We start from the raw sequence: 14578 nt of genomic DNA, 5'->3' as shown, positions 1-14578 counted from the left end.
TATAAAAAGCGATTTCATATCCAAATATCTTGGCTAAAACAACGGTAAATATTTATAAATGTCTCTTGCACCTGTGCTCAATGGAAAATTTCAAGGGGATGTTGGGGAGGATTTCCGCAACCACCTCTACACCCCCACCCCCTCACACAAACGTGCACAGACACACACTAAAAATTCTTATAATGCATCTTAATTTTGCTTGTATAAGGACTCTATAAATAAAGTGTGAACAAAAGCATGCATGGCTTTTGATATTTTAATTGAGAAACTTACGAATTTCACTGAGTATACGGGAGCATTTTTCCTGGTGGGGGTAGGTACATTGTATCTAGAATTTTTTTTTATATTTAATATAAAAGGGGATAATTATCCAATATCATATAAAATCGCTGGGGATTTATTGACATTTTAACAGAAATCCATTTGCTATTAGCTAAGGGACCTGTATAAATGATAAGAAGTCGACCCCCCCCCCCTGTTCCAGTCACCCCCCCCCCCCCGTTCCAGTCAACCCACTTTTCATTAGTTCTTGATCATACACAAATCAATCGATAAAAGGGTTGAATACAAATTTCTGTCGTGGGCAGGTGGGGTATCTCAAATAAACGGATTATCTACAGTATATTTACATGTACATCAAGTACTAACAAACATGTATATCAAGAAGTACTATATCAATGCTGCCTGGTAGGGAATTGTTGTTTGTTCTTTGACAGTGAATCTGAATTATATGACTTCTTTTTAGGCTAAAATTTATTTTTTTATGCGTTTCCGTTAAGGTATGTCACTCGTGAAATTTGTTATACATGTATCAAGGATTTTTTTGAGAAGTATATTTTGGATAAGTACTCATATAGTATGACTCAAAATCACAGAGAAAATGGGGGGTCAGTGTGCATATAACTGAGCTACGGTACAATTAAGTTGACCTTTTTGCACTTAAATTGTAACTCTTTGGTTAATCACTTTAACTGTTATCATATTTTATCAGATGCAACCATGGCAATAAAACATAATCTTATTTTACATAAAATAGTTTTAATAATATTTATTATTGAACAAATCATGCAAATTAATGCGCGTAAATTATTGTGTGACCTTTTTGCACTAAAAAAGTCTCATATTTGAGGTATTAAAAATCTAAATAGGCAATAGAATATTTTCTTGTATCAAATGTTTTACGACTTAAGTGCTGATCGGTCAAAAGTATCGAGTAGTTTAAAATAATGAAAGAAAAAGTTTTGGTCAGTGATGTCAATTTTGAAATATTGGTCAAAATATGCGATTTTCTGGCAAAAAACTGTGTAAATTTAATCTTGACTTCTTTAATATATCTTCATTTCTTGGCAAAGTTTGTTGAGTGATGGTGTAAATTTTGCTATAAAAATATAAATTGAGACCTATATTTAATATTTCAGGCATATCGTAACGGAAAATATTCTCTGAGTAAAAGTATGTGAGGCTAAAGTTCCAAGATATTAAATTTAATAAATGTGTAGATTTGCAGAATTTTCTGCTAAACATCCTTCCAAGACAAGAAATAGTCCTTTATAAATCTTGCTTCTTTATGAATTTTTGAGCAGTTTTTTTAATTTGAATGTTGAACATTTTACATTGTGTAATTTAAATATGTTATAAAGACTGAATTGTAATAAATAGTTTATAAGTAAGAGGTTCTGACTAAACTTTTCTAAAAGGCTGACGAGTGACATACCTTAAGTCGACCTTCTCTAATTTTTTCCCGCCACCCCTACTACTTTTTAGGCCAACTGTACAATGTACCAAAAAAAAAATATTTTTTTTTATATTGCCTTGTGTATATTTTTCATTACATACAAACTTACATCTTCTATAACATTCTCCTCCTTTTGATAAACTTCGTAGTTATGATTTGTCAAAGTAAGTTGTTTTCTGAAGCAAGCACAAATCCCTATAATGCAAATATATTAATTAGATATATATCTGGAATGTCCTGATAACATGGTGATCTTTGAATATAGACCAATTAACAACTAATTAAGTCTATTAAATAAAAAAAAAAATATTTAATTTAAACATTAGGCCTATGTCAATTTATTTAAAAAAGCTTCTTACATGTAGTTTTTATACAAAATGAAAATTTGAAAACATTTAAATTTATACCTGTTCCTAGGGTTGTCTGACTGCCGTGTCTTCTGCTTTGTTGTTTTCCTCCAGTTGTATCTTGCATTTTTCTCATGGGTTTTAGAGTACATGGAATCCCACATGATGGGAATGCAAGTCAGACTTCATAAATTTTGTTTCAATATTCCGCAAAGTGAATTTGACTTTAAAAAACTATTATTATTAAAATAAAGATCCGTACATCATTATCAAGTTGAATGCTGAGAAAGCAGTGTCTCCTTCATTTTCATTAATTGATTGATGACTTACTTTGTCATTCACACCTGAATTCCATTTTAAAAAGTTGAAAAACACATCATTTTCCTGTTATTGTTTCATGGTTATTTTTCTGGCGTCTGCTTTTGCCACATCTTGTTATAAACTTCTTTAAACTTCAATACAGGAGAGTCAACAAAGGGAAATAACATCAGTTTGATTTTTTTTTTTGTCTTCAGTGCAAAAGAGTCAGCAAAGGGAAATAACTCTAGAATAGTTTTTAGGAAAAGTTGTAATTTGAGGGGATTGGAATATGACTTTTAACTGATTTCCCCACCTCAAATCTTTTTGCATCTTTTAGATCTAAACTCGATCTTACTAAAAAGATCTATTTCCTAAGTTTCAATTGCCTGCAAAAATTTATATGCATATCAAGAAATAGGCACTTTTGTATTCATTTTATGACAAAATCAAGTAAATTGATCTGTATCATATTAAAAACCTTGGGTTAAATTAAATAAAATTTAGATTCACAGAAACTTTGATTACTTAGCAATAAAATGAAACCTATGTTATGTTCATAACTTTCCTATATTAAGGAAGCACAGAATTATTTTACATGTTGATGACAATCAGGTCAGTTTTGCCATAACAAAATATTTCAAAGTCGTTGCTATGGAAACCAAGGAGGTACTGTCCAAAATTTACCCACCAATAGTCTTTATATAGGGCACTCTCTAATATTATAGTGATAAAATAAAATTCCATGATAGTGCGTGGCCAAGCATTTTTTGTCTTTACAGAGAATTGATGTTAATGTGTATTTTGGAAATTCCTTTGCAGTAGCATATAATACTTTGTACAAAATTTATGAAGACAAAAGGCTTGCCAGGAGTTCATTAATTGAATTGATTGTTTTAGTGAAAGAAGGGAGATGGTGAAAATGATGTTTGTTCTCTTGCCCAGTGAAAGCAAGCTGGGGAAGAGATGTGTCTTCAGTTGAGCAATTTGATATGAAAGAACGCCAAGTTACAGGTAGAAAAATAGTTGAATATCCTTACAATAATACAGTTATTAAATCCCTAAAATATCGTTTACTTTAGACTTTAATCATATCAGATATTATAAAAAGAAGGCGCCATGCCTTATATCCACATTGGATAAACGACGCTCGCAAGACAGAAGATTCGGGTTGTGATGGTCACCATGCTCATTCCGGGAAAGGATATCCTTATCCACCCATCCTATTATCAAGATTTTGCCATTTTTGACAAGTTGGCTGTTCTTGTTACAAAAAATAACTTGCATGGTAAGAAAAATAGGACTCGGAAATATCTTTTACATGCTTTGAAAGGAACGCTTCGGAGCATGTCACGTGACCGCCTGTATCATGTGATTCGCGCATGGGCAGAACGGTGGCAGATGTGCATTTAAATCGGAGAGGACTACTTTAAAAGATAATGAACACTAAAACCTAATTTCATTTCTTTTACGGAAGTTATTCAATTAGTTAGCGAACTTTTTGATCACCCCTCGTATTAATACAATAATTTATGGCATTAAGTGTTGCAATTGCAATGCTTAAAGATATTTGTATCATTAAGCTGCGTTTTATCATAAGAGGTCGCTACACTGCTCAATGGCCCCGAGTGCCGATAGGTATCACGTCTAAACTCAAAGCCCTTCCACGGTAATTGTAAGTGAAGAATTCTGGCAATATACATAAAACAATAACAACCTACATGTACTTCTAATGCGTCTTTCATACGCAGCTTTGGATTCATTGTATGATGTGGTAGGGGTGGAATTTGAAGTAGTTTTGCAGAGAAAAGATAGTCATTAAAATGATCAAAAATTGACTTTAATATCTTGATTAAATAAATCATGGTGATAAATATTGTATTAAGCAAAACACGTAATTAAAAGAATCTAGAAGACGATGCTTATTTACGAAGGACGAAGGACACATGGTCACATGACCTGTTTTACTATAGCATCAGTTTAATATATATTAGTGCAAAACGTGTAAACGATCAATTATATAAACAACTTAAATAACTATTTTATAAAAAAAAAAAATATATAAAATGAAAGTTTTAACATTCTTGTAAACATTAACAAATATATTACGGAATATGTTCTTCCACTTCTTTGTTTCCCTACACTGCGCGTCCAACAAGTCGGTGACGCCATACACGATCTGTTAATACAACAAAATCAAACTCGGTGAATATACACTCATCTGGCAATATTATTATGTAAAACAGGTCGAAATCAGTTTTTGATGAGATAATATGAGAAACGAGAAACACAAAAATTATTTTTGCATGACTGATGCAGAAATCTTATGTTGTTATATTAAATTTACGTTTGACGTCATAGCTGTTTTACCGTACTCGAGAAATGTAATTTTAACACTACACTTTTTTGTCATACTTATTTTCTTGTTTAACGATGTCCTTTGCAATTTTCAGTCCAGTTTCATCATTCGATATTGTTATAGTTAAAAATTAATACAAAGGACTTGCATTTAACGTAAATTTACAAATAATGAATGATAGATTTTTTTTTGCAAACTAAGTTTTTTGTCGTTTAAGTTGTCTTAAAAAAACATAATTTTCCCTATCTAGATGCGTGGTGAAAGAAAAAAACTTACTTTTTCGAATTTAAACCCTATCCATACTTTGATATATTTAAAAACTTACATGTCCACTGATATATTTTTATCTATGCTAAAAACTCCCATTTTGAACAAAGTAATCAGCCCGGAAGCTTGGAGAATCAAACATTCACATAGACACTGTGGGACATAGTATTTGTCACTCAATATCTCTAAACTAAAACAAGAAACATAATAATATAACAGCTCTAAGATATGTGGGACATACTAATTTAAAAATGTATAAAATATGAAAAAAAAAAAATAAATAAATAAATAACAATAACTACAAGTATTTTTTTTTTCAGCTTGTGGTCCTCCTTCCCCGTAAAACTATAATATTATATTTGGAAAGATTACAATTATGCGCTTAGATATTACTTAGAATATGATAGTAGTATATAAAACATCGCAAAAAATAAAAACTGTATTATTTGATCTGACGAAAACAAATATCAGAAAAGTTGATATTCATAGCTAACATGATTAGTTTACTTTTTTTATTTATACACTTCTTATTTTTGATTTCATTTCGCAAACACAGTAATTCTTATTTTTGATATATGTCGGAAGCAAAGAAGTGTGGAAAGGGTGGTTAAATTCGTTGATCATTGTAATTTTGCAGTACAAGGGGAGGGGGGGGGGGTCTTAATTAATGTATGTCCGGTGAAAAAATAAAATGTGAAGCACACTCTTTCTTGATCCCTGTGTTCTGAAACCAACGCATTTTATAATGTTTGACAGCTTTTTTTTCTATCATTGATAATAGTCTTAATTCTTTGCATATTTATGGTTCCAAATGACATATTATACACATATTACATGGCTTCGAGGGTGACATACAAAAATAGTTGCCCCAAGGTGACAAGAAAGCCCTGGAATGTTATGTCACCAGTTGCCGAAAGGCAAATATTCTGGTATGTCACCCGAGAAGCCATGTCACCCAAGAAGTCATGTTGCATATGTAATATAACATTTAAAAAGAATCGTCTAAAATCATTTAAATTTAGACAAATAATCCAAAAAAATCATTTCATTATTTTACTTTTTATTCACCGATGTTAAAGTCTGCTAGCAACCAACGTCCTAAAATTTCGAATCCGAGATATAATAATTATTGCGTAGCATAAAAGCATGTGAGGATGATAGGGAGGGTGTTATAACTGCTTCCGTCGGGTAATATAGCTGTTTCCGGCGTGTGAAATAACTTTTTCCTGTGTGATTCAGCATTTTTTTTTTTGGGGGGGGGGGGGTGGTTATTGAAACTTATAAGATTTGTGACATAATGGGAAAACTCATGTATATATACATTTGTAACCTGTTTGGGTCCGTGAATTAGGGTAGATCCTTAATCAAGACAATTAATTAAACAAATGATTAGAAATGATGTGACAAAACATGTGAAAATAAACGAGTCAATATATACAGATATAATAATAGGATTCCATATCCTTAAGATAAAGCATACAACTATCTTTAAATAATTATTGGTATGAGTCTTGCACAGGTCTGTATCCCGTATGTATCAGTACCAGGACAGGTACGGGTCTCAAATCCGGGATAGGTCCTGTACTCAGACAGGTCTGTGTCCTGCATGTATCAGTACCAGGACAGGTAAGGATCTTCGAGGTCTCTGTCCTGTACACAGAAAGATCTTAATAAAATTCGAGGAAAAGTAAGGTCATCATTAAAAATATCTTTGTTTCCCCTAACCCGACCCTAAAACCTGAAGTTGGGTAGGTAGGTAGGCAAATTATTTTTTTTTTTCCGACAGCAGTCATGAAAATACATTCTAAAATGTTCCATGAGCATATATATGTAGTTTATAATTTAATTATCTGTGACGAACTTCACATGATTATGCTGTATCGTGTCCTCTAGATATACCAATTCATGTGTTTTATAACTTTTTTTTCTTTTACAGATGAACAATGCTCAAAAATACAGTTATTGGGGAACTTGTAATATAAAAAGAACTTATTTATGCGTATGCATTGACCTTGTTTATTTGATATCATGAAAAATAAGGAATATAGAATATAATCTTGATCATGCGCATCTTTTTAAATCTTTCTTTGTTAAAAGATACTGAATCTGTGCAATATCGGAAAATATTAATTATCATTTCTTGTTAAAAGTTAATAGTTTGTATTGCTAACAGGGTGTATTTAAATAAAGCATTTCTAACTTCTGTTTCTATGTTTTAAAATTCATTTCAATAGATGAATATTTATTTGCAAGAAATAGATACAAAAGATTTTAATTCCCTTTGGGGCTGCGTATTGATACAATTCTCCATCTCAACAATTTCTGTATTTTCTTGTACAACAGCACCAAATAAGCTTAATTATCTTCATTTTTGTTTCCACAAGCTTTTTGGAAAAAGGAAAACAGCAGACAAGATAACTAGGGTAATTTCCCCCCTAGATTTGATTAAATAAACTTTTCCTTGTAAATTCAAAGTCCACCTTAAAGCCAATTTTATATACAATCTTTACCTGCCCTAATTCAATATTCAATAGAATTGAAGTTGTTATACCTTGAAAGCTCTGACCACAAATATGAAATGTTTAAATGCTCAATATTAACTATGCTAGGTAACAAACGCCTGGATCAAGTACACATATTACAATGAAAAGTTATGTAAGCTTGATCTTGCCTACCTGAATGCGAATGATAATTTGTCTTATTGTTCGTTCAGTAGAATCACACTTTCAATCCATATATTATATGGGAAAGTAAGTGCTAAAGTGCTTATGTCTACAAATAACAAGTCTATTTTTAGAATGTGGAATAACCTCATGAGGAAATCGAAACAGAAAACACGTTCCATACATGTATGTAAACTAGACGCTTACATATAAATGGGGGACTTGTAGGAGACTTGTGAAAACAAACCTATTTATAAAAACAAAGAAGCTCCATTGAAAGTAACTGAAATCGCCATCAGATACAAACGTGGTAAATATGAATTTATATTAATTTAATATTTTATCTAAATTGATTGATTGAACATTGCTTAAAACCGAATCTATAGTTTGACAGTTTGCTATAACAAATGTTTCAATGTGTTTGACAACTGAGAGATGAACAGGAAAGATATTCTAATCCTAGTTATTCCATTATACCAACTATGCCAAGGAGAAAAATAGCAATCCTGTGAATGAATTTCTTACCATTCACGATTTCTATTTAACAAATGTGACAAAATTTTTCAAATACATTCAAAACATTTGTGTATAGAATATTTAGTTTCCTAAAATAATAGTTATTAATAATTGCTTCTATGCTTTGTGTTGCATAAAAGAAAATCTGTTTTTTTATCCCCCGTAATAGAAGATTTGGGGCATATAGTTTTTGCTCTGTCTGTCCTGTCTTGTACCAACAATTTTGACCCTTTTTCCTTGAACTTGGAATTTAACCTACTTTTTAAACAATATAATCTTGGTCATAACTTGGAAACAGTTGGTGCAAGTCTTTCAGATTTCACAGGTGCATTCCATGTGACAAGACCCTGTTTTGGGTACCAGCAATTTTTTATCTCTTGACCTTGACCTTGGAGTTTGATTTGCAATTGTGAAACTTTAATCTTTGCCACGAGTTTTCAGACGGTGGCATCAGTGTTTCACAAACACATCTTGTTAAATACTTCATTATTTATATTTGTATTTGTTTGTAAATGTGATGATTTGCTGGCAATATTGTCATGAAGTGTTTATACTATATAATATTTTTATGTGTAATAGATATTTCAAAAAAAAAAAAAAAAAAAAAAAAAAAAAAAAAAAAAAAAAAAAAACGAATGGAACAGGACAGCAAAAACTATTACCTGTATGTTTGATTTTTTATAACATTTTAATAAATAAAGGATATTATAAATTTTCGTGATTTTCAAGAGGAAAAAAATGTTTTGCAGGGATTTGATGTTGTGGATAGAGAATCGTTGAGTACCCAGGTATGTTAAGAAAGGAAATGGAAAATGCAATCTTAGTACATTCTTAATACGTTTTATTTTTTTTAAATCGTCGTAACAAAGTCACTGTATACATGTAGGTTAGGAAATATAGATATGTATGTATATATATATATGGATAGGTTTGTGCTGTACTCTGTACCAGTTACATCGCATGTATTAGGTAAATTGTAAACTCAGGCCTTCCTTAACGAAGATGAATAGTATCATATCCGATAAATTACTTTTCTTGATGAATAAAAATTCGTTGGTCTCTTTATACCTCGAAAACAAGGAAAATAAAACCCCCACGAAAATGAGTGATTTCATAGTAATTATCAAAGGAATATTTTTTGAACTTTATTAAAGAAGCTTATTTTTAAGAGAATGCATATGAAATATTATGTCAAATATTGTTATTCTTTGAAATAATAATCATTTAATCATTATTTTATGCTCCTTTTGTTATTCAGTTATTGAAAACATATTTTGGAAAAGAATCATGGACAAGTTAGGCAGCATTATATCTGCTGCGACTGGCATCGCGGAACTTTTAGGAACATCTGGTGAAGGACAGGTGAAGAATTTCTATAATATAGACCAGTTTTGTGAACACTTTAAATAAACAGTGCCAATCATCAGGAAATTATGTTTACTTGTATGAAACTTAGGTTGACTTGTCAGATTTTATGATAACAGGTAGATGTTAGTAAGTGGCATTTAGTGGTATTAACACACTTTAATAGCAAGACACAGAGTTCCTTGTCATTATGATTATTATCTAACAAGTCGACATAGAGATCCAATACTATGACATTAATATATGACAAGTCGACATAAATTTCTGACAAGTTGATATAGTCATCTGACAAGCGATGGCAGAAACATACCACTGTAATTAACAAGTTGTAAATGTTTGTTCACTTATTAATACAGATTGATCGTGGTGGAGGAAAAATGATCTCGTGGAGTTTTAAAGGTCAATTGATGGGGATTCAATGGAAATACATTGGATTATGTTTGGATCAAAGTACCGGGGAAACCGGTCACTCTGTTACAAAAAGCAGGAATGGGGCCATTGAGCATTCCATGAAAGACTTATTCAACAAACTAGCTTCAAAGGGTTTACTTTAATATATTCTACAATCAGTTGACGATACCTATATCGGATAAGAAATACTAACACTCTCTAAAAAAATTTATTAAGCAGAAAAAAAAACTTCATTTCTTTTTATTCCACTATTACTAGACTTCGACCCGTGCGTGCACGGGTTGACATTGTTATGAATGCATCCATGTGCATATCAGACATTTACCAAGGGTATCCTAAGTAGGAACTTGAAAGTACTTCTTGTTGCAATAATGAAGCCTTTTCCTTGGGGGGGGGGGGGGGGGGGTTACAACTCTCTTTGGAACATACAGTTTCATTTCCATTTTTTTTTAACTGAAATCATACAATGTAATCAGAAACATTTTAAAATTAATGTTTTTGACATAAATTTTTCCAAAATATTTAGTAAAGTCCGAGTTTACCGCAAACTTTAAAGTTTACTGACCTTGACCGATTTTATTTTGGGACAGCCAATGAGAATTTGGGAGCGGATCTTGATCTGAATATGGGAAGTTTTCTTTCTTCATACGTAAATAATGCAGCAAAAAATAAAATACATACCTCATAAACATTTATATATCTGTTTAGTGATAACAAAGGTTAATCTACTGCAGTCAAACGTTTTCAATCAAACGTCATTACATCACATGGGAACTGTCATGGCTGATGAAGAAAACAACTTGTTTTCACGCTGGTGTATTTTTTTCTTGTGGCGATTTAATGAAACGTTAGTTTGTTTGCTACGATTAAATATAATTCATTTCATCAATGAATAAATATTTTTTTACGATCTTAATTTTTTTTCCACCTCACAGTTTTGAGATTTACTATGCATGGATTATATTTTACAAACGATCGATATTTTAGCAGCATTGATAGAATGAACAGTACGGGCCGCAAGGGCTGACTTCAGACTACCTATCAAGCGTAGTTACCATGACAACGTTCACATATTTACAAAAACAGGCTGTCCCTTCTTTTTAACGTACTGAAGATCAATAACAATAATTTACATATTTCACCCACTTTTTTTGAAAGTTAAAGAAATTTTGGAGGTGAATTTAAATATAAACAATAAAATGCTTTCTTTGATGGTTCACGTGGGAAATGCACGGCGCAAGCCTTGCAGAAAAAAATTACATAATCCACTAATACGGGTTTCATGTTTTTTTCTGCAATGCTACTTTTATGCTAGTGTCATGCACATCTCACATGAACCACTTAAGAAAGCATTTTATTATTTAAATAACAGCTACGAATGCATGGTACATATGCATGGACATACACGCGGGTAACAGGCAGGGCAATAAACACAAAGGCATACATAAAAGGCAGGAGGTACGTGTTGTTGACAACATGGCTATAGGATTTGACTGGTTATACCTGGGCCCCAGGTAACTCAGTGTGTTCACCGTATTGTTGACAGACCAGGGTAAGAGGTCATTACATGTATTTACATAATAAAACTATAAGCCTACAATAATGCTATTAGTTTCACTAAGCACTGTCCTAAGAAATATAATGTGAATTTAATGCAGGGAATCAAATATTTCTTTGCCCTTAGTTTATGCTTCATATTTACCGCGTTATGAATAAATCTCAACAGTGAAGGTTATAGTAAACATGGCGAACAAATTAAAGTTGCAATCATTTAGACACATTTTAAATTGAAAACATCGGTTATATTGACGTTATTTGATTATTTCGATTTATTTCAAAATTAGGAAATGAAAATAATGTTATTGTAATTTTTGGCGGAAAAAGAATGCCTACTTCACTAAGATGTGATTCTATCTGGAGTTGTACCCCCCCCTTCCCCTCAAAAAAGCATTTCAAAAGAAAGGAAGGATAAAATAAAATCGGGTAATTATATTAATATTGCTCCAACGATCATGAGCTTTTTGCCTCCGTTGAGATAGCCAGAGACATAAATTACATATAATAAATGTGTCTCCGAGATGGCTAATGATTACCTACGTGGCCATAATATCACATTTGCATGGATAAACTCAGAAACGATAATACAAATACGTGTAAATTTTCATTGGAAATTTGCTATATATTCTGTTCATATATATTTATAATTTCTTATTAGAGAAATTATAAAATAACAAATATATATCTACTTAGTACTTTTGTCTTCTCTGATTTGAACATAGTGATTTAGCGTGAATGTAATGCGCACGCGCAAGATTGTAAAATCCAGAAAATCCAGATGATTTCCGGAATTTTTTGAGGAATTTTCATTGATAATTATTTAGCGAAACTTAATTGAGAAAAAATAAAAACAAATTGGTAATCTTCAAGCACCAATGATGTTTAAAATATATAAAACAAAAGACAGTACTCTTCCGATTTATCGGTATTAAAGGCCAAAAATTCGAGTCTATAATTTTAATATAGTAGTATAGATGCATCGAACAGTGACTACAATCAATACTCCTTTGTTAAACTGTAATAATTGCAGATCTCTAGGATAATGCTGAAAATCAGTAATGATGAGCATAGTGTATAATAAAATTATATCCAATATTTACTGTTTTCGTTCGTCAATGCATTTTCATGCACACCAAACCAATATTTAACAATGAATACAGTAAAAAATTATCTTATTAATAATATTATTCGTGTTATTGAAGGAAAGGAAAAGTGCCATTAACAAATGAAGGTGAAAATTGTGCGCATATCTTTAAAAAAAAAAAAAAAAAAAAAAAAAAAAAAAAAAAAAAAAAAAAAAAAAAACCGACAAACAAACATGTCATTTACTTGAATGGAACAAGAAAATCTGTTGTATATGTGTGAGAATTTTGTGATTTTTTAGGAAAAAATCATCAAAGACATGTAAATGCTAAAAATAATTTTGTTACATCTGAATTAAATTTCATTTTTCAATATTCCTTTGCCAATAAGCAAAATAAATTATTTAAAGCTGCTCTTGGATTTCGATGGTCGAGAAAACTATTTACTTATTTACAAATGTGAAACGCTTATGTGCAATCAAAGAAGATTCATCATTATGTGGAGGAAAATTATTCTTTGAAAACTCATAATTTTGTTTTATACAAATTTGATTTCATATATACAGATCTGGCTATAACTATTATAATCTTTATGAAAACATTCATAATTGGAAGGAATAACAAGTACATGTATATCTGTTGGATACCCTTCCTATACTATTGTCAAATCATGACAAAGAGAGAAAAAGACATATGATGTAAGTCAATAATATGATCACAAACATTCGATGTAACTGGTAGTTTAAGTCCACTTAAGATAAAACCAGAAGATTTAGTAGGTTTTTATTTACATATATGTCCGTTTGCCTGTAAGTCTTGTTGTCTTTTTGTATGTCGGTTAGTCTGTCCAACTTTGTTTTCAAGATTTTTAACATGCAAACAGACACGGAGGAAAGTTATTTTAATAATTAATGATACAAAACATATCTTTTTTCTATATGCATGTCTTCTTTTTTAAACTTAAACGGTAAACCAAACTCTTTTTAGTGTTTGAATGGTGACAAAATGAGTGTCTAAAATAATATAATCCGTCGTGCTCCCTCATGTCTCGTTATTATTTAGGAAAGTTTCTTACAATATGGTTCAATGTCATTCGATTACAGTACCAATATAATCATTAAATAATACTGCAGAGTTATTAAACACTGTTCAATCTATTTCCAGCATCTTAGATAAAATATATTTGAAATTTTGGATGAACCAGAAAATAAATGATAAAAAAGAAAAAGAGTAAATATCACAAAACTCAAATTTTAATTTATAATTATGCATAAGAATTATCAAGCTCATCAATTCCAGTCCCCTCTAAAATCATTTTATATGATTTCATTCCACCTTTCCTATATATTTTTTCAAAGAAATGATTAAGAAAAGCATCCTAAGATAATAAATTAGCTACTTTCAAGTTGTATTACATCTTAATTAGAACACACGACTATTTAGAGCTGACACTACATAGAAATTTATGAATATCTGAGTATTTTATCTTTGAATGATGTACACATACTTTATGTATTTTACCAGTGTAATAGCGTTAACATCCATTACGGTTATCTCTTTCGGACGACTAATTCACAATTCCTAATAAAGAAGCGAGCAATCAAGTTTAAATGGAGATTTAAAACATCAGATATGACGATAAATCACATGTTTTCAGTACAGTTCATAATCTAATTGAGATCGAACTAACAATAAGAAAGAAATATAAAACCAACTGTCTAACTGCTTCATTCCTAATTTTTCTTTAAATCGCAATTACCCCCCCCCCCCCCCCCCCCAAAGAAACCACTGAAAGCAACTTAAACTCTTATCATTACAAAGACAAATTAGGCTTATATTTGTTTATTAGTTTGATTTCTTTAAAACTTGGCTTTAATCACCTTGAAATGCAGTTGTCATTTTTCATATCATCGAATCAATAATTAGTTTGTTGTAGATTCTGTTTCTTAAATGGCAAAAACACATTGATTAAAAAGAAT

General features: G+C 31.1%; 1 long non-coding RNA gene across 1 annotated transcript; it reads left to right on the top strand.

Moving 5' to 3' along the window:
- Positions 1-7908: 7908 nt before the first annotated feature.
- LOC133200631 (uncharacterized) lies at positions 7909-10194 on the top strand. Its single transcript, XR_009722975.1, has 3 exons — positions 7909-7978; positions 9443-9546; positions 9906-10194. It is a non-coding gene; the product is annotated as an uncharacterized LOC133200631 (long non-coding RNA).
- The last annotated feature ends 4384 nt before the right edge of the window (positions 10195-14578 follow it).

Source organism: Saccostrea echinata, unplaced genomic scaffold (genome assembly GCF_033153115.1).
Source record: "Saccostrea echinata isolate AGI-Se365-2 ecotype Australia unplaced genomic scaffold, CSIRO_AGI_Sech_v1 ptg000040l, whole genome shotgun sequence".
NCBI classification, from domain to species: Eukaryota; Metazoa; Mollusca; class Bivalvia; order Ostreida; family Ostreidae; genus Saccostrea; species Saccostrea echinata.
This window is presented reverse-complemented; position numbering and strand designations above follow the sequence as displayed.